The sequence below is a fragment of the Pipistrellus hanaki genome (genome assembly GCF_964339955.1).
Source record: "Pipistrellus hanaki genome assembly, chromosome: 7".
NCBI classification, from domain to species: Eukaryota; Metazoa; Chordata; class Mammalia; order Chiroptera; family Vespertilionidae; genus Pipistrellus; species Pipistrellus hanaki.
In genome coordinates, this window is record NC_140509.1 from 70662190 (window position 1) to 70684345 (window position 22156).

Here is a 22156-nt window from a genome sequence, read left to right on the forward strand (position 1 = left end):
AGCATCTTTGAGACAAAAACAATAGAGTATTATGCAATATTTAGAAGTATGACTCAATTTTTTGCTGAATGACTGGCTTTCTGCACTCAGTTAGAAATAGTGTTTTGTGTTTATTTGTTATTTCTTTTCTCCCCAGTCCCCATTTTCACTTTCTTCTTTCTATATATATTTCAGAGAGAAAGTGAGAGGGAGAGAGAGATAAAAACATCAGTGATGAGAGAGAATCATTGACCAGCTGCCTCTTGCAAGCACCCACTAGGGATTGAGCCCACAACCTGAGCATGCGTCCTTGTCCAGAATGGAACCCAAGACCCTTTAGCCTGCAGGCTGACACTATATTAACTGAACCAAACCAGCTAGGGATCACCTTCTTCTTTTTAATCGTAAATCTCATGTCTGGGTTATGGGCTCAATTTCCAGAAGGGGGCGTGCAGGAGGCAGTCAATCAATGATTCTATCTCATCATTGGTGTTTCTCTCTCTCTCCACCTCCCTCCCTCTCTGAAATAAATTAAAAACATATTAAAAATAAAAAAATAAAGCCACCTAAGAAGGTGAAAGGGGAGGTCAGACATAACAGGCTTGTTGTCCAGAGGGCACCTGACACTTTTTTTTCTTCAAAATCATTCATGTCTACCTGTTTCTTATACAACAAAGTTCCAATTGCTTTGAGGCCTCGGTTTTCCAGATCCTACTGATCTCACCCTTCTCTACTACCCTCCAAATCGCTGGCATTCTAGCCTCCCTGTTTGCACATTTTGTTCCAGCAGCCTGTCAAGTCCTATTCCTTCTCCATCTTGTTAAAAAGACTCGGCTCCAATATTGTCTGTTCGATGAGACCTCTTTCTGATTCTCTCAGTCAGAATCCCAGCTTCTCCCCAAGGTTAATGCAATGCATTTTGGTCCGCAGCGTTGGCCACACTCGCCTCCCTTATAGAAACAGTTTGCTCCCGTTCTGTAGGACAGACCCTGACCAGAAAGAAGGCGGGGGGGTTTAAATAATCCTAGCTTACCAGAACTGGTTCTGACTTTGCACTTCAATTCTGTTCATTGGCTTTCTGGTTAGATCCTAATACATAGTCTCAAATTTATAGCTCAGTTTTGGTAATTGGCTTCCTGTTTTGTTCTTTGTGCCTCAGAAGTTTTTGTTTACCTGAGTAGACCCTGAGAGTCTCTATAACGTGGGGACTTTTTAGGGCAGCGATTTTTAACCAGTGTGCCGCAATTTTAAAAACATGCAGTGCCCGACTATTTAGTCAGGGGCACTGACCTCTTTTCCCTTAGATTGTCAAATAAAAAATGACAACAGCCAACTCATCAACAGCCGTCGAGTGTGAATGAATCAAAATTGTGCCTATTTTTTTGATAAATTGACAAAAACAATAATATATTTTTTGGTGTGCTGCAGAATTTTAGTAATTAATTGATGTGTGCTAGAAGATGAAAAAGGTTGAAAATCGCTGCTCTAGATTTTCATGGCAATCTGCCGCTTCCTTTCTTTGTTGGGGTCTTGCCACTGAACCCCAGCCCGATCTGAAGGATTCTCCTGTGTGGTGACAGAATGTGCTGGTGCCCTTGTGGCCCCTTTGCTTGTTGCTGTGAATACTAGCAGTTCTGGACCCCCTATTTCTGCTCTGTGCAAAGGTAGGGCCACAACACTGAGTCTGGATGCCTTGTGATAAGACGGCATGTCTGAATTTCTCCCCATCGTTAGTTCAGTGCTTTCTGGACTCTGCACTCTGCTTGCCGAACTGACTTCCTCTTCCACCAGAAGCGGAGCCTGACCCTATCCTAGTGGACATGGCTATGTTCAAGTCCCAGCACCTCCCAGCGTTCCCCATGAAGCTGCAGTTGGCGGGTAGTACCTGACCATGCCCTGAAAGATGGAAAAGCTTCTCTATGGCATTTCTTTCATTCAAACTCATGTTTTGGTTATTTGCATATATTTTCATTTGCTCTTTGATAGATGCCACTCATTTTTATATGGGACACAGTGCTTAATGCAGAACTGCAACCCTGGAGGCACTCAGGGTATGACATGAGGTGCGTTGGGAGTCCCTCGGCAGGATCTTCTGAGGAAGGACCTCTGGCTTCTGTTCCAATATCAGCCTAGGTTGACCTCTGTGGAGCTGTGGTCCTCCAGGTGTCGATGATGTCTTATATGGACTCCGTAATCTCTCTTGCCTCTCATCCATCTGCCATATTCATCTTCCCCAAGAATATAGTCTGACATGTGGAAATGAACTACAAGATTTATGTTCTAATACCTTGGGGTAACCTACATGCCATTTCAGGGATGCCCCAATTTACTTGTCCAATTTCTTTCCATAACTCCTTTGTAGGTCATGGTGATAGAGATGAAGTGAATAATTGGATTGTCCCCTCACACACTCCATAGTTTCCCATTTTTGTGCCTCTGTGTGGATTGTTTCAGCCCTACATTCCTCACTAAGAAAACCCTACTCATCCTTCAAGATTCAACACAACTGACCTGAAGACTTTCTTCATCTTTGTGGCTGGAGATGATCTCATTCTCCTTTAAAATTGTAGTGTTTCTGTTAGATCGCCCCCTCCCCCCCATTTCTTCCTGAATTATAGTTAACTTGTGTATTTTTTTTTTTGTATTATTATATGTGTGATAATTTAGATGAAGATTTCATTGAAGGCCAGGGTTATTATCAATGCTGTGCTTAATTTTTATCCTCAGCATTTATGATAGACATTCAATAATTATTTGCTATTTTTATCATTATAAAAAACATTACCAGTTTTTTGGGGTAGTTTCTCCACTGAAAGTTTTGTTCTCTAGTGTAAACTTGCATGCTGACTTTTCAAGTAGTCATATTTTTAATGTATCGTGCATTATAAGGATAGAAGTGGGAAAAAGATAGAATTATAATCAAATTTGAAAATTTGTGGTACTTTTGCCAAAATCTTTCGATCAGATACATCATCCTGATTTATTTAGAATCTTCTCTGAATCTATGAGAGATAATGACTTAGGAAATATTTGAATATTTAGAGAAAAATCTTATTTTTCCATTGAAAATATTTATATCCTATTATAATTTTATAGTGTTTCCCAGTGAGTTGTGCTGTTTTTAAAGTAACTTTCACATGATGTTGCTTAAATAGTTTTAATGGAAATATTATTATTCTGAAGTATAGTTAAGCCATGATAAAGAACTCCTTTTGGATAATAATATGCATCCTTAACGATCACATTATAAATTTCTTATATCATCTATCTTATTAATCTTGTTCTATAAATTATTCAAATATTTTAGTCATTTCAAAGTTCTTTTCTGATAACTCTAACATCTGGACCTTTCAGCTGGCCTGTTGTATTGATTAATTTTTCCTTTTGACTATGACTCACATTTTTCTATTTTTTACATGAAGTGATTTTTAACTGCATACTCAATATTGGGGGGGAAAAACAATCTAAATTTTTGTCATCTTCCTCTGAAGAGATGTAATTTCACTCTATTATAGGTAGTTGTATTATTGAATGATCACCTTGAGCATGGGGGATCTTGGTTTTAACCTTTCTTAGAGTAGGTTTATTTTAGTTTTGATATTAGTTCTAAGTAAATGTCTTAGTCTGGTGTGTGTGTGTTGGGGGCAAGGGGGTGGTAAGTAAGGCCTTTTCTCCCCAAAACCACCCCAGGTCTTTTTAATAGCTTAATTTAAGTTTAATTTACACATCCTACAATTTACCCACTGTAAGTATATAATTTTGATAAATGTATAGAGCTATGTCACTATAACTACAATTTTGTTTTTTAAAACTATGATATATATATATATATATATATATATATATATATATATATATATATATAGTAAAATTTACCATTTTCACCAATTTTAAGTGTATAGTTCATGGCATTGAGTACATGCACATTGTTGGGCTACTATCAACATCATCCATCTCCAGAACTTCTTTATATTTTGCAAAACTGAAACTGTATATCTGTTAAACAATAACAGCCATGCCTCTGTCCCATTCTCAGCCCCTCATAACCATTCTATTTTCTGACTCTATAAATTTGACTACTCTAGGTACCTCATATAAGTGGAATCAGACAATATTTGTCCTTTGGTGAAAGCTTTTTTCACTTAATATAATATCCTCAAGGTTCATCCAAATTGTAGCATGTTTTAGAATTTTCTTCTTTTTAAGGCTGAATAATATTCCATTGTTTGTATATATTATATATATTTTTAAACAAAATCCAGTCTTTGCACATTTCCATCACCCCAAGAAACTTCCTCGTACTTGCTAACAGTCCATCCCCATGTGAAAGGAGACTGTCTGTTGATTGACTTGATCTGTAATGAGCTAGTTATGCCTGTCCAGTTGCTTCTGGAGAAGCAAGGTCCCTCCTGAGGAGAGTCACAGATTCACCCACTCCAAAGCTGGAGGAAAAACTCACATTTTATTTTCTGCAATGAGATGTGGAGTTTACCAAAGCATCTGGATAGGACTGGATGACCTTAAATTCTATGAAAGAACTAATGGGTCAGTTTGTGATGAGATTCATTTATGAGCAAACCAGAGGATCTGCTGGTGTTCTTTGTGGGGAGAGGAGGCTGGAACCCTTGTTAAGCCTCAAAACTTAGATGTTTCAGATTTTTGCTGCTTCTGCTTTGGTCTACTAGGATGGACAATTTCTCACACGTATCATCCAGTTTATGCTTAACCACTCAAATGGCAGTTTCAGGCAGCTTTTCTAATTATCTCTTGCTGAACATAACCAATTGACCATGGACAGTTGTCAGTGAGGCACAACTTTGCCCCTAATGAGAAGCATAGCTAAATGCTGCTCTGATTATCCAATTGAAGCATCTTTATTAAACATTGAAGAGTCATCTAATTTAGTTGTGGCAGAAGAGGAAAAAATGAATAGGATATCTCAATGGGTCAAAATAATTTCAACATACAGACTCACAAAGCGAGGTCTTACTGGAAACAGATATACCAATATATTAGTAAAGGTTACTTCTTGGTGGTTGGTTTATGGATGATTTGTGTGTGTGTGTGTGTGTGTGTGTGTGTGTGTGTGTGTGTTTCTGTACATCCTGTATTCTAAAATATAGTACAAATTACTTTTGGGCTCCGATATTTTAAAAATGAGGGATAAGGTAGCCTGGCCCTCGGTGCTTTACTGTCAGCATGGAGCTGAGTCTCAGAGCCCTTCTTTAGAAAGTCATAAACCTCTCCCAAAGACCAAGCCATTTAAAAAAAACTCAGACTTCGAGTTGTAAGTTTCCTCTGAAACCTAACTAGTCAGTTTCTCATAAATATTGAGAACAGGATGTACAATTCCCTTTTAAATCTGATTCATGGTAGACATCTGATGAATAAATGCATATGGAAGATTGAGAGTGTATGAAGGAATAACATATTCTGTTGGGAGTTTTTCAATTGCAAGTTTCTGAAAACCAAATGTAAACAGGGCATTAATAACTACTGTACCTGGGTGGATAAGGGGCAAGCTGGACTCTGGTTTTTTCTTTTTGTTTAACTGCCAGAGAATTGGCTTCAGAGTCTCTGTGGATCCTTTACAGGTGACCCTGGACAGCTCTGAGGTTGCATTCTTAGAGATTTTAATTCAAAATAAAAGAAGAACTTGGCTTCACTTCCAATCTGGAAATTCCAAGTAAGTCTGTAGCCAGCATGGGTGGGCACTGTGACTGACAGGCTGCCAAAGCCCAGGCAGCTGGGAAGAATCCCTCAGAGAAAGGGAGTGGGAGGTGCATATACCAGGAGAAGCAAGGACAGCAACAGATCAGGCACAAAGCCAATACTTTCTTTAAAAAGAAGCATTATTAATAATGAAAATGGCAACATTGATAATAACTGTAATTTATTATATTCAGGTACCACCTGAGTCCTTCATATTCTTTATATCAAAGCCATTAAGAGCAAAGTAATGACTGACAAAAAAGAGTTTAACACTTTAATGGAAAGGGTACAAGTGCACTGAGATGCTTTAGACATGCCCCCTAAAATCATACTTGGCTTATTATTATTTTTTTCAGAAAAGGGGAAGAAAATCATTTGTGAACAAAATGTAGAGCTATGTTGCTGACATACACTTTAACTTACAAATGTACTGCCTTCTTTGTGACTCTGACAACCCATTCTTCTACCTTTTCATACGACTTGATTCTTTTCAAGTTAAGGTGATTCATTAACCATGTAATTGAACAACTTAATGTTTTCGGTTTAAAATATATATATATAGCTCTGGCCAGGTGGCTCATATACCTGGAACATGGTTCTATACACCAAAAGGTTGTGGGTTTGATTCCTGGTCAGGTCACATGCCTAGTTTGTGGGTTCAATCCCTGGTCAGGGCACATATAGGAGGCAACTGATCAATGTTTCTCTGTCACATCTATGTTTCTCTCTCTCTCTCTCTCTCTCTCTCTCTCTCTCTCTCTCTCTCTCTCTCTCTCTCTCTCTCTCTCTCTCTCCCGCCCTCTGAAATCAGTAAAAATGTATCTTAGGGTGAGGATTAAAAAAAAATGTAAACTAATATTTATTGAAGCAAATCCAGAAGTCAAGAAAAATCATTTAACCATGTATCCCCGTTTGGGGTTGGGAAACATGGACAATATATGACTTACATTTAAAAAACATGTTTGTATAAGGCCAGTCATAGAAAGGTGTGTGTCTACACAGAGGTTCAGAGCATGGGGCCTGGGGCCAGGCCTAATGCTGTCTTATTAGCTAAGTGTGTTTGGCTCTCACTGTTCAATGACTTGCTCTGCTCAGGTGTGGAATGGAGATAAGAATAGGTTCTCTCTGATAAGGTTTCTGTGTGGACTACAGTGCTTCAGTCCAGCAATGCCTGGCTGAATAAATAGTTATTAGTGCTCTGTTTGCTTTGGGCACAGTAGTTGCTTGGTTTCTGTTTTTGCTTTTACAACAGAACCACATCAGAGAGGAAATATAGTTGCCTTCCTCATTAGAGAGGTTGCATTCACCCCTTGGTTCACAGCTGCCATGGGATATTGGGGAAATCATTTCAGGGGCTTGGGTTGCTGAGGCATTGAGTACCCAATCAGATTTCACATAATGGACTCTTTTGTATTCCACAGCGTTGAAGTCTACAGTGGAGACTGATGTTCAGTGAGAAGAAGAAGAAAGGATGCCTTAAGGCAAGGACATTAAAAGTGTGAGGACTTAGAGAAAGGAGGAGGGCTGAGTCTTCAGGCCAGAGTATTTGCTACATCCAAGAGATGAGATGGCAGTGGATAATTACTTCTGTTAAATAAAAAACCCCAAACACCAAAGTAAAATAAAATGAAGTAAAAAGGTGCCCTTAAATCCACAACACATTCCAAGCTGACAGATTGAACTTAAACTTTGCATATTTCAAATGAGTCATGTGAGAATATAGATGTCTGAATAATGAAAATACAATTTAATTGCACCTCTGCTTGCTTTTCAGTTACTTATTAAGAAGATAAAGGTCAGTACTTTCTTTAGCTTTGCCTTCCTATGTTAGCTGAGAGTCCTCTGAGATACAGATTCGGAAAAGGAAATGAACAGAAGTAATGAACCAATACATATTCCTGTATGTTGGTAGCCTTTCCAGGTTGTCAATTTTCAATAATATAGGGCATATGCAAACTGTTAACTACATCAAGATGTGTCTAGAAATCATCAGAGAGCGACTATCTTGTTTCAACATATATTTAGGTATCAAGCTTATTCTTTCACTGGTCTTCCGTTTAATGGCTTGATTTTCTTAGAAACCCACAACTTTGCAGTGGAAACATGGTCATCCTAAATTTTCTAACTACTTTTATCATCCTATGGAATTAAGGACCATTCATGGACATAAAAGCCAGCAAAAGAAATTTGCATTTTTGAAAAAGGAAAAAATTTAAAACATCTTTTCCTTTGAATATTCCCCCCTTGAGATTAATATCCATGCTTTATGAGGCTCTTTTGATATTTGGCCTGTGTGAAAATTCTAAAAGGCACCTTGGAAGTTTTAATTCTCAGCTATGAATAAAAAGGCTTCACTGTTCTCAGAGCATCCACAAAATATATCTCTGATTTTTTTTTTCACAGTTTTTTTTTTTCCTTTAACTTCTCCTGGGCCCCACTCATCACCTACTCCTGAGAAATTGAGTTCATACAGCTCAGAACCCCAAATTGAGGACTTGGATGGAAGAAAATAAAATTTCCTGTGCTTTTGGAGAGTATATTCTAAGATTGAAAAAGCTTAGGGTTTAAGGAAAAACAAAAAAAACAACAACAAAACAAATCAAAATATTAGTCAAAGAAATGTTGGAAGGTTTTTGGGAGGGATCAGTATAGGAGCACTTACCTTATAGCTTTATGAAAATATTCCAATAAGATTTAGATTTAAAAAGTTATAAATAACAGTGTTGGCTATGTTAGAATTTTTATAAGCTTATAACTATTTTTCTCCTATACTATTTCTTTCACACATTAAAAATCATAACATAGGCTTCTGACAGGTAAAAAATATATTCTGATTAATGTTCAGTTCTGAATTCCAACACATGATCTTAGATGAATAATGCCACTTCACTCCAAATCAAAGCAAGGGAAATTTGCAATTCCCGGGAAGAATTGCAAATGAGCCCATTGTCAAGCTGCCAAAGTAAATTAACAAGTTTCAAATTTTTCCATAATATCTATCAGAAATTCAAATGACTGGTAATGAAAGCTGTCCTTGCTCTCTTGTGACATATACAGCATGACAAAATAGTCCGAATATGTCACCTCCTTGATTCTGCCTGTTTTATTATATCCAGGTGGCTTACTCTGTAGAGCATCTCACAGTCTATAAAACTTTAACTGGAAAATAGAAATAAAACACAATAAATATTTTATGGTATGTTGTGACTACTTGTTCCCAAAAGCCGTGCTGTACTCTTAAATTTTATAAGAATAGCATTTTCTATAATAAAAAAAAAAAGTTTGTTTTCCCTACTTTATGCCCTATTGCATCGAGGATTTTCAGCTTCTAATTGGATGCAGAAGTGAGCTAGGTAGGGGATGGGACCCTGGATGTAACAGAGGTGTGGCTCATTTCAGAACTAATGGCCTAATGGAGCATTGAATCTCTTTCCCTAACCATTCAGATTTCTGTCCCAGTAGTCTTTCTAACATAAAAGACTGAACATTAACATCATTAAAGATAGATGAATGCCATACATGAAATCCAACTTATTGTTGGTTCTTAGGCTACTGAGTCTCTGGGTGATCTTGGTATTCTTGTGCTGTGTCATTCTGGTGAGAAGACCGTGTAAAGAAAACTTGGAATAATTCCTCAATGATTTGAAACAAGATTCATTACTATTACGTTCATGTTGCACTTCTAGACATTACGAAATGGCCTAATTTTCATTTGCTACGGCCGAGACTTGATGCTAAAGGTCTCAGTGTAAAATCCTCTGCCATCATGGAAATTCCAGTTTGTAAAGGATGTTATGCATACTAAACAGGGGTTAGAGGCACAGCTGGTAGTTCTTACTGAGTCCCAGACCAACATTGGACTCCAATATTTCAAGAGAGCTTAGCAAGCTGAAGACAAAATGAGAACACATGAAATGCATAATGCTTCTGTGTGATGTGGTTTCAGTTGAATTGTAATGATTGTGACAGTAACTATCATAGCTAACAATCAAATGCGATGTTTGTTCAAGCCATTTTTTAGTTATCTCCTGAATGTTCATCTTTTAGTTTAAAGCTTCTATATTGATTTTTAATCTCAAAATTTTTTTAAAAAAACTGCTCCCCCTTCTCTTTTAAACAGATTAGAAATGTCTTTTTCATGTTTTAAAGGAAGACCTAAAATACTTCTGTGATCAGAATTGGCCATATTTTTGAATTAGGAGTGAAAGAAAACTGGCTTTCATTAACCTTGGGGATAGTCAATGTACTATAATGGAACCCATAACAGTTGCTTAACTTTTTGTGTATTTTCAATTATGAACACATAATTTTCCTGTTTATTTATTTTAATCCGTTTTTGCATGTATAATTAGCATGTGACAATTAATGTAGGGAATTTAAGAAGAAACTAGATGCTAATCTGCTACTGCACCATACCTGTGCTGGTTCTTGTTCCCCCACTGCCTGCACACTTCTTAAAGGAACCATGGGATGGCAGATTTGCAGAATGATCCTAGTCGACCATATAACCAAGAACTGATTTGTGATTATGCCTGTAATTATACATTCGTGGGATGACAGACACACACAATTTACCTCCACTCAAACCTCATTAAATCTTTTTACCCCTGAAGTCTATGGCCATTATGATGTGTACTACTCCACTGGATTCCTCATTACATATTGCTTTGTGTTTGGTGTATTATAATTTTGCCCTTTCAGCTAAATTTTTGGTTCAGGAGAAGCATCTTACAAAGTGTTTTCTTATTCTATCTCATATACGAGGCATTCAATAAATATATAAGGAGTTAAACAGAACCAAAATGTGGTTGCCCACATATAAAAATGTTCCTGCATACTCTGGGAATCAGAGTATTCAAATTCATCTTATTTATTGGCTAAATATGTATAAGTCAAGAAATTATTTTGTTTATTTCAAGCCTTATTAACCCCCCTGATTTACTAGCTTATACATGAAGAGTTTTTAATGGAATAAACACATGCTATGTTAATTGGGATACAAAATTGTGTACATATACTATATCATTTTAATTAGTATAGGGAAAAGGTAGAATCATCTATCTCTGGATGATTATATGAAAACTTTCTCTTTTTTTGACTTTTCTAAACTTAAAAAAAAAGTTGATCTTTACATTTACTTTTATAATCAGAGGAAATATATATATAAAAAAAATCCTTTGCAGGCCTTGTATCTGAGTATATGTAGCTATGTGGTTAGTTATATGTGTGAGAGAGACTGAGAATTTTCTCTTTAAAGAATTTGCTCTGACATCTCATGGCCTGCAAGGTGGTCAGACAGCGTGGTGCAGGTGCCAACATGTCTCAAGAGCCTTCCCTCTCTTTCCTTTACCCTCCTGTGTTCTCCCCCGAATTGCTCTGTTTGTACCCGTATGTAAATCTCCTTTTTTTAGTGTCTATAGATACTTGGTTATTTTAAGAGATTAGGCTTTTGCCTGACATCATACTGTTTCTAGAGGCAATGAGTTGTCAACCAGCTCATTGGTAAAAAGAGAAAAGGGAACATACAAGAGAACAGGAAAACAAATTACTGTCTTCAAGTATTGTCTAGCCACAGTGGATGTGGTAAAAAAAAAAAAAAAAATCAAAAAAAAAATCACAGGAATAATTCCAGTTAACATTTTTCATAGCTCTGCTGTAGTGGTTTTAAATATATGCCCACAGATTCTTTCATATGCCTACTTTCAAAAGATAGAAATTGAATAGAATACGGCAGAAGTGATGCAATGCAATGTCACTACTGAGATCAGATCATAAAAAGACAGAGCTTCTTCTGTCTTGGTGGTCCCCTCGCTCCCCTTGGGGAAGCCAGCTTCCATGCAGTCAGCTGCTCTATGGAGAAGTCCACTGAGGAGGACCTGAGGGAGGACCTGCCTGAGGCCTGTCAACAATGATGCAATCAAGATTGGGAAGATTGTTCAGCCCCAGTTCACTACAGGGTGCCTATGGCCCTGCCTAACTGCACTCTCAGGAGGGATCCCCCAGCTATTATACATTCATATATCAAAGAGGCTGGAGCCGTAGGTGACAATTTAAGGGCTATATAATTTTAATAAACAAAATTAAATTAACAGTAGAAAATAAGTTATATCCATCTCCATTCTGTTACAGAGGCTATTTTCATGGCTACATATAGAAAAAATCACAGTATGGAAATAAATTTAAATGAGAGGGGAAAAACAGTGTGGTCCTTTTTACCATTTTATAAACCTGGTTTAAATGAGACACCTACATTACCCTGCCCAGATCCATCAGCAGTGTGTGTGGAGTGTGACGAGCCCTGCCCATTAGAACTGTATCTGCCTGCAGTTATCATCATTATAATGCTGGTAGAATTACTACGTTTGCCTTTCTCCTTACTCTGGTGTTTATAATCTAAATCATAATTTCTATAACTCTGAAGCAATTTAAACAATGCTTCGTTAGAAAAAAGTACTCTTCAAAGTGTGATTTACAGAGGAGCATTTCAACAGTTATCTCTGTTGTCATAGTAACTTGCAGTTTGAGCTTAATGCAGTGTGTTAAAGTAATAGGATACTAGAGACATGTTGATGGTATTGAAATGCAGAAAGACACAGACACTATCATTGACACACAGTAACCTTGACATGAAACTCATAATAAGCATTTTACAAAGCAAAAGGCATTTCGTTTTGAAAATGCAGCACTGACACTTGAACCAAAAACTGCTAAGAGCATAATCCATAGACCTGGACAATAAGGTGGTGAAGGCCTTGGCGGGGGGCAGATGGGTGGGATGGGGGGTAGTAGAGGTCAATGGGGGAAAAGGTGGACATATGTAATATTTTCAACAATAAAGATAAAAAACAAGAACTACTGAGAATTTATATGTGGTCTTTTGTATCATAAAAAATGATGGTTTCTGGTCTTGCACATATGTCATTGTAATGGAAGGTGATCAGAATGCGTTACCCCCAAATATTCCATATTGGCATAAGGATTATTTTGAGCTGAAATATTTGAGATTCAACAGATGCAGAGAGAGGGCTTTCCTGGAGTGGCCTTTATCTGACTAAAAGCAAAAACTCCAGAAAAATAAGAACTGCCATAAATCCCCTCTTCTGGGGAAGTTTTATGGCCCTAAAGAGGAGGGAACGTTGGCACCAAGAAAGACCTGCACAAACAAGCTTTGTCAACATAGCCCTTGTCTTCAAGCAGTTTCCCTCACATGTTTATTTATTTTTTTAATTTTTATTTTTTAAAATATATTTTATTGATTTTTTTACAGAGCAGAAGAGAGAGGGATAGAGAGTTAGAAACATCAATGAGAGAGAAACATCAATCAGCTGCCTCTTGCACACCCCCCTACTGGGGATGTGCCTGCAACCAAGGTACATGCCCTTGACCGGAATCGAACCTAGGACCCTTCAGTCCCCAGGCCGACGCTCTATCCACTGAGCCAAACCGATTTTGGTCCCCACATGTTTATTTAACTGTCTACAATTTGAAGCCCCTAAAAACCCCATTCTTTTGTCTTGTATATCACCACAAATTATTGCTCTTCGTTAAAAATGATATATAGGTTCTCAGGCCTATTGCTTCTTTCCTAGGTAGGCCCCCAAGTCATGTAAAAATGAGCATTAAATAAAATTTGTATGCCTTTTCTTGTGATAATTTGACTTTCATCAGTCTAATTTCCAGGTCCCCAGGTAATGAACCTGAGAGGGGAGAAGTAAAGTTTTTTTTTTTAAATATATTTTATAGATTTTTTTACAGAGAGGAAGGGAGAGGGACAGAGAGTTAGAAACATCAATTGGCTGCCTCCTACATACCCCGCACCAGGATGTATCCACAACCAAGGAACATGCCCTTGACCGGAATCTAACCTGGGACCCTTTAGTGCGCAGGCCAATGCTCTATCCACTGAGCCAAACCGGTTTTGGCAGGGGAAGTAAAGTTTTATTCCTGCCCTGCATAATTTAAAATCTGCACCCTCAATTTCCCCCTTTCTGGAGCATTTGGTAATGAGGACCTGGATAAAGATGCACCAATTTTGAGTTTAAAGGTTTGGGGATTGGAGTAAGGGGAGAGGGGAGAAATGGGGCAATGTAAAGGAGATAAAGGGAGAGAGACTATGAAAAACAGGCCCTGTCTGCTTCCCCACCTACTCCCTGCTTTCTTGTGTTTTGGGCTTAACTCAAGGAGAATATGGAAGAGTCCAGTCCTGAGAGGTGTTAGAAGAAGATCTGTCTAGGTTTTCTATTTTAGGCCTTTCAGTTTCTGAGATAACAAGCAGAGATAGTCATTCTGAAGAGAGGCTCAATAGGCAACTCTTTCCTGATCCTGAATCCCTTACTAATCTCCCTCAGCCCTGGGACTGTGGTCCCTCCAGAGGGCAGACGTAGAAGGAGGTCACAGGAGCATTTCCTGGACTCTTCATTCCCCTTCTTCATCCCCCTACTCTCTTTTCAAGGACCTCAGACCACAGCAGGGTTTATTCCCATTTATCTAGACTTCAAATATAATCTGTCCTTCAAATCCAATCATGTATAAAACAGACGTTTCTTGATTCCTCCCTTCAGTGCAATCTCTGTATTAACAACATCCACAGCAAGGAGATCAACATCAGCCATCAGCCGCTATTGTCATTGAAGTGCCAAATATCCCTCTAGGGCTTTATAGATGTTCATCTGACATATTCTCTCAGTGATCCCATGGAATAGGCATTAAAACCCTTATTTGTTGGATAAGATATCTGATGAAACTAAACAAGCATTACAGAGCTTCTCTGTTTTCTGAATTTATCGTGTAAGTTGGTTCTCTAATCATCCACAGGCCCTGGAGGGCTTATTAGTTTTGAAATGTGTTTGGTATTAAGCAGCCATATAGTGCACCAAGCACTGTATTTGGTTCATAGATACTCAATAGCTGTTTAGACTGATTGATTGTTATAATGTCTTCATGGACATACTTTACCTGGCCTTATTTTTTTCTGTCATTACACCATCTATCTCTAGCAAAATTTTCTCTTGACCTATTTTGAGTTGCAATGGTTAATACTGGTTAACAGGTTTTGAAGGGGGAGAACCTTTAAAATATTTATCAGATTTTATTTATTACTCAAAGTAATATATTTAAGGACCTTAATCTAGTCTGTCTTTTGATGAAAAAATCTTAAATTTGTATTGTGATTGATAGGTTTTTAATTCACTTTGCAAAAGCACACCACTAAGAGAGCTAGCACATGTTAGAAGGGAAACCTATTGCAAAGCAGATGCCTGAACTTTCCTGAAATTTACAATAGTGCTTTGAAACACAATTTTCCATTTCAGTTATTTTATTTTAAAAAATATATATTTTATTGATTTTTTACAGAGAGGAAGGGAGAAGGATAGAGAGAAACATTGATCAGCTGCCTCCCACTGGGGATGTACCTGCAACCAAGGTACATGCCCTTGACCAGAATCAAACCTGGGACCCTTCAGTCCCCAGGCCGACAGTCTATCCCCTGAGCCAAACTGGTTAGGGCCATTTTAGTTATGTTAGATGGTGAGTTTGTTAGGTAGGAAGTAGACTTGAGCAGCTTGGGTGGGGCTTGCCCTGGGGTCCTGACAGTGGTCAGACCAACATTGCTTTCAGACTGCCTCTTTAAGGGCGGCCCAGCAGCCAGTAGACCACCAGGAGGTTCTTGGTGCAAGATTAGAAAAATGACCTCAATACAACCTTGCTAGGGTCCTGGACTAATTAGAGTAAAATTTGCATGGCAGTTTTGACCCCTTCCTCCCCTGGGGTTTTCTGTATGCATTATGAGTAAGGGTATGTGGATAAGAAATATAGTTATATAACCCTTTTCTGTCAATCATCCCTGAATGCAAATGATAGCGTATACACAGAAAATCCCTCAACCATATAACACAGGAGTTGGGGTCATTGTCTCTCTCAACTGGTCTGCTCCTTGCTTGGAGTATATATTCAACAAATCCCTTTAGTTCATTTTCATTGACCTTAAACTCTTTTCTTCATCGATGAGAAAAACTGAGGTCCTAGCCAGGAACCCCAATTGGTAACAAGTTCAGAGTTTGGGTTCTGAAGTTCAGAATGTTTGTATTTATGAAAATGCTGCAAAGAGAAAAGAAGCTGGAAACCATGTAACCAGGCCCTGGTGATTTGGGGCTCTGTCGTAATCACTTTGGGATCCCCATTCCTCTTAAAGCTACTGAACTGTCAGAAATTGCTTCAGCCTCCCCCTCACCCCCTTCTCCCAGTAGCTACTCCCCTTGGATTTGACAAACTGTCCCTCAGGTGATGCCACCTGATCTAAAGTTCAGACTCAAAAACCACAATCAGAACATGTGTTATATTTTAGGAATGCATTTCCTCTCCAGCTTTACCAAAATAACCTAACATGTGAACTTTTTACTTTAATTAGAGAGGTATTTTTTGTTAAGTCATTTTCTATTTAAAAGTAAAAGGTCATTATAAAAAGGCATAAAAAGGTCAATACCTTATTTTGCTTAATATGATACAGAAATTCTGTTTTTCAACTAATTGCTATTTAATAAAACTGGGCAGCTCATGAGTCAGTGAAGATACACAAAAATGCAATCTAAAATGCTACTACCTAAAAATATAAGAGGAGCTATATTTGACATCATCACAATTGCATTTTCTTGGCCTCTTTGTTCAAATGTTTTAGATATGTTTGTTTGTCGATGGATGGTGTCCATATAAACATTTAGACATCAACGTAACACTTGTGCTTAAAGCAGCACACTTTTTTTTTTTTCCTATTTTGTCTTTTAAAAAGCACGTTGTATTTTTTTTGTGACAGTTTCTACTGTTGAAATGCCATTACTGCTGCTTTATAGATTATTCTCTAAAAAAAAGGGATAAGACATTCTTATCTAAATTAAGAAATATTACCTTGAAATTAAAAAAAAAGTGATGGATAACCAATATACATCATGAGACTGAAAATGTGAAAGGTGTTTAGTGCTGTAATCAAATGTAGCTTACAATAAAATGTATCATGTCATAGTCATGACTGAGCTGCAAACACAGCAAACCTGAATTTATGTGGGGGCTGCTGGGTAAAGGGAAAGGGAACTTGGGGAGATGAACTTGCTCTGGGTCCCGGGTGTCATGGTCTGTGTGCTTTTGTTTAGGAGTGTTGTTTCTGCTGCAGGCTGTTGGTAGCTGACACAGGGCAGAACCTGAAAGACTGGAATCCATAGAGTGGTACCTGTTTCTCTGTAATGAAAGCTGTCTCCTTTCATTGAGAGGCAAATGCATTCTACTTGGACTCATGGTGGCCTGCACTGTGAGGGAAAGGACTATTCTATAAATAATTATGACTAATTCCTCTGTAGAGAAACAATTAATCAGGGATTGATTTCACATAGTGCACTGTGCTAGGCTTTGCTGGGAACACAAAGATGAGAATGATCTAGTTCCTAACATACAAAGAATTCATTTACTCTAAACCACCTGCCCAGGCCACCTAATTCTCTATCATTGACTCTAATGATGTCCTCTCAATTACACTAGCAAAATGCATCATGGTTAAATTGAATTTAACGAAACTCTTTTTGCAAAATGTAGAACAAGTGACAATTTGCTATAATGGGTAAATGGGCAGGAGAGTCAGAGGGCAGCCAGAGGCAGCATAACCCTTCTTGGGCTTCTGAAGATGGAGAGAGCTTTGCTTGGAAGGGGAAAAGTAGCAGGGGAAAAGGGAAGAAAGGGGGCTGGGAAGAATTTGTTCAGAGGCAGCCTTTCCTTATCTAGGTCAAATTTTGTACAATTAATCTCTGCCCATCTTCTTAAAGACACAGCGTCTTGTTTTCCTTCAGAATACTGGAGAGGTGAGATCAGAGCAGGAGAGAATGGAGGCCACTTTATTGGAGAACCCTAACAGATGCAGGAACATTTGTGCTAGAAGATGTGCTAGAATGGCCCTGGCACTCTTTGACACACTTACTTGATCATGGGCCCAACTGATCAGCAACTTCAATATTAAGTAGCATTTCAACAAAATGCATTGTCTGGGGACCCGTATTAGCTTAGATGACATGTAGGGGGAAAGGTGATTATTCATTAGCAGTGTGCAGGCCCCTTTAAACTCATGGGATAATCTGCATAGTTGCAATGGAGGAGATCTCAGGGGAAGAGTTTTTTGTTGCTAGATCTGATAGTACAGGAGTTTGGAATTTAATGAAACTTTTTTTTCCCCCCCTTTTGTTAATCCTCACCTGAGGATATTTTTCAATTGATTTTTAGAGAGTGTGGAAAGGAGGAAGAGGGAGAGACAGAGAAACATCAACGTGAGAAAAACACAATGATAGGTTGCCTCTGTACACCCCCAACCAGGGCCAGGGAACCTGCAACCAAGGTAAAACTTGGTTGTTAAACTTGGAGAATGAGGTTTTTCCTATATTTAGGAATCCAGCAGAATTTATTACTTAAGACATATGGAAATGAAAACCACAGTGGATTGGTTTGTAGAATGAGGATGAAAATAACAATGTTTTCAATTTATGTTGTTCCTTTAGTGTTTTCTAAGAGGGCAAGTTATTTAACCTCACAGATCTCAGTTTCTTCATTAAAAGAATTCACAATTATGTGTACTAAGCTTGCCTGACTGATTGGTAGCACAGCCAAGATTAGAAACTAGGTCTTTGTCTTTGTCACTCCAGTCTCTTCCCCTGACCTACAGTCCAAGGCCACAGGAAGGAGAAAGATAATAATAGCACAGCTATAAAAAAAAAAAAAAAAAAAAAAAGGCGGCAATAGGAAAAGGGATATCATTGAATTATCACAGTAAGTGTAAGGATGGAAAAAAACCACAATCACAAAGGAAAGTCTGTTATTAAAAAACAAAATCTCTGCTATTTAACATAATACAAGGTACAGAAGAATGTGAAGTTAGTATAGAAGTTGGGCGAGGGCAGGTGATGACAGCAGTGACTTTAATGGTATGCACAGTTTCTACCATTGAAATGCACAGTTCTTAGACTCAAAATGCAGGCTGCAGAAGACCTCTGAGAAATCATGGCATCGAATCTAAACTTTGATAACATAAATAGAAGAAATCTTAGCTTTCATTCTAAGAAAGGATGGATTAAGGGATGAATGTTAAAAGCATTCGTTAGAACCAAAACCCAAACGATGAAGAGAAACCAACCCAGTCATAACTGGTCAGTTTATCGGCCTTCTATCTTCTGATCAGAGCAACTGTGATTTGTGATACATTCAAAAGGTTAAAATAGCATACAGAAATATGCAACTGCGTTCTAAGTTACTATTTTAGTACAGAATTTTCCCTGAGAAATAATTGTGATATTCTCCTGAAGGATTCTATCCCCCTACCAGAGGACCTGTGAAAGTTACCAATATAAAATGCAACACTAGAGATTTTTTTAAAATCCTTACCCAAGGATGTGCTTTTATTGATTTTAGGGAGAGGCAGGGAAGAGGGGGAGAGAGCAGCATCAATGTGAGATATAAACATTGATTGGTCGCCTCCCATACAGGCTCCAACTAGGAATCTAACCCACAATCCAGGTGTGTGTTGGTGTACAGGAGGATGCTGCAATCAACTGAGCCACACTGGCCAGGGCGACACTATAGACTTTTTTTTATTCCTACTGTCATTTAAGAGTTCAGCAATCCTGTACTCCATAGAAAGGAAAATTTGGGACATGTCAGGGGTGGAGATGGCCAGTTGGATGTGACTACAATTAGATGGCATTTAAAGCTGTGGGTCTGTGATGAGATCAGCCTGGCAGAAGGTATGGATGGAGATAAGAAGAGCTGGCAGGATCCCATGCATGTCAACTGGAGTTTGAGCCTGCAAAGAAGAGGAGCCAGCAGTGGATGCCCCGACGGAGAAGCTAGTGAAGGACGCGTAAAAAAGTGCAGTCTGAGTAGCTAAGGGAGAAGAGCTTCCAGAGGAGGATATTGTCCCCAAGTGTGGACTCCTGCTGAGAGATGTGGTCAGATAAACATGGACAAGGACCCTAGGATTGGTGGCACTGAGACTGTCACTGCCTTTGACGAGAGTGGTTTTGTTGAGAAGAAGGAAGTGAAGCCCCGTGCGGCAGAATAAAGAGTGAAAGAGAGCAGGGAAATGGGTGGAACCTGGAGGGGTTTCTCAAAGGAGGAATTTTTTTTGTGTTTTCATTTTAAAATACATTTTTATTTATTTCTGATAGGAAGTAAGAGGGGGAGAGAGAAAAAACATCAATGGTGAGAGAGAATCATTCATCTGTTGCCTCCTGCATGCCCCCACTGGGGATCAAGCCTGCCTGCAACTCTGGGCATGTGCTCTGATTGGGAATTGAACCATGACCTCCTGATTCATAGGTGGACAACCAACCACTGAGCCATGCTGGCCGGACTGATAATGTTAATTCTTAAAGAAAGCATTCCATCTTTATAGTTACAAAATGGAAATGCTGGCTAATTATGAAAATTACTTCCGTGTTGGTCAGGAAATCCTTTGTGTATGTGAAACTCTTCACCTTTCAAGAAGTAACTGTGAAAGAGTAATATTAGGTATATACTAGAGGCCCTATGTATGAAGATTTGTGCAAGAATGGGCCTTTCTTCCTTGGGCTGCTTGCACTACCTTCACTCTAGCCGGAGCCACCTTTCCACCTTCCCATGCTGCCCAGAGGCCTGGAGTGGCTGGGGTGGTGTGGAACGCATGGCAATGACACAAGCGCCCTGTTCAGCCCCACTGCCAGCCACTTGGTCTTGCACATGCAAATTAACCCACCATCTTTGTTGACTTTATTTGCATACTCACTCCTAATTGGCTGGTTGGTGTTGTGAAGGTAGGGTCAATTAGCATGTTACTCTTTTATTAGGTAGATAGCTCAGCTATCTTATGTGACCACCATCTTAAAACACTGTGGGTTATAATACTCTTATAATGTAGCTCATACGACTGTGAGTTGGCTGGGCTGGGCTGATCTCAGCTGTGTCTGCTCGTGTCTCTGTGGGTTTGGCTGATGGCTCTGCTCTAAGATGGGCTTGGTTGGCTATAGCATCTAATCTGGGGAAACTCTACTTCATGTGTTCTTCATCCTCTTCTGAGAATATAGGTTAGCCTAGACATTCCCTTTCTTGGTGATGAAAGAAGGTCAAGCTCTTTGGCATACTTTACATATTGGCAAATCACATGACTGAACTAAGGCTCAAGGGGATGGTAATATTATTGTAGAATTGCAGTCTCATGGCAAAGGGCATAGCTGTATGAATGAACGAAGAATTGGGGCCATTATTATATTCTACCACATATTTTGAAAGCTGTAGAAGTGAAATATAGCTAAATTTAGTTATTTTTAAACATCTTCTCTTCAGGAGACTTTTCACTTCCATTATTATTCTATTAAAAAGTGTCCTTTAAAAGGCAATTTCACACAAAATTAATGGTGCTTGCTCCTAGTCACCAAATAAACATTTCATTAGTCCAATAGTTAATTTAATCTTTGCTCCCCAACCCCCCAAAACTAATTCAAATTTGACCCAGTCATTTTCAGAATAAGTGGGTACCATGTATTTTTTTTGGCTATTTTAGTTCTGTAGATGAAGAATGATTGAGAGCCCAATTTTGCACCAATATTAACATTTCAGATGTATAATTACCTGCATTTTCTACTTTTTCAATATCACAAAAGCTTTTTTAAAAACAGTAAACAAAGAAAGAAAAAAAATAATGTAGAAGTCAAACCTGTCATCTCAAATGTAGATTAGGTTTTCTTTCACAGTTAAAGCAGTGAATAGCATGAAATACAGATTTCTTATAAGAAATTTGTTCCTTCTCACTATCTCAAGAATTTAATTAATTCAGCAGCCAGGCATTGAGTTTCTACTTAAATAGTAGCAGCTCCACACAAAGATGAATAGTTTCCTTACATTTTTCAGGAAGCAAGTAAATTAAACTACTGATATATCTTTGCAAAGATTTGTTTTGATAAATCAAAATTTCAAATAAGTGTGCAGTGTTAGAATGTGATGTTAGACTCTGAAAAGATTATTTAATTTGTGGTATATAAATTTTATCTGGGGACAGCTTCTGTGGTAAACTGTGTTTTTTTATGAATGTCTTTGGAGATGGTTGATAAGAAATTTCAAGTTTATGATAAGCATAAATGAAAAGATGTAGCAGGTGAGTGTGAGAAGAGGGTACTCTATAGTCTGGGGTGGAGCACTACCTGATGGTTCAAGGAAAATGGTGAACAGGGTGATAGTATTCTTTGCCCTAGCCCCCCTTTTAACAAACCTCTTTTTGCTATTTCCCCATCTCCAACACCATTGATTCCTTCTTTTGCTTAAGGACCTGATACCCTAATGATTACTCCCACTCATCTTCCTTAAAACTGGAACTATACTGATAATTTTTAACAACCATAATAATTTTTTTTATCTTAAAAAAAAAAAAGAAAACCCTGGTTTGTGGCATAGGTCCTTTTCGGAGGTG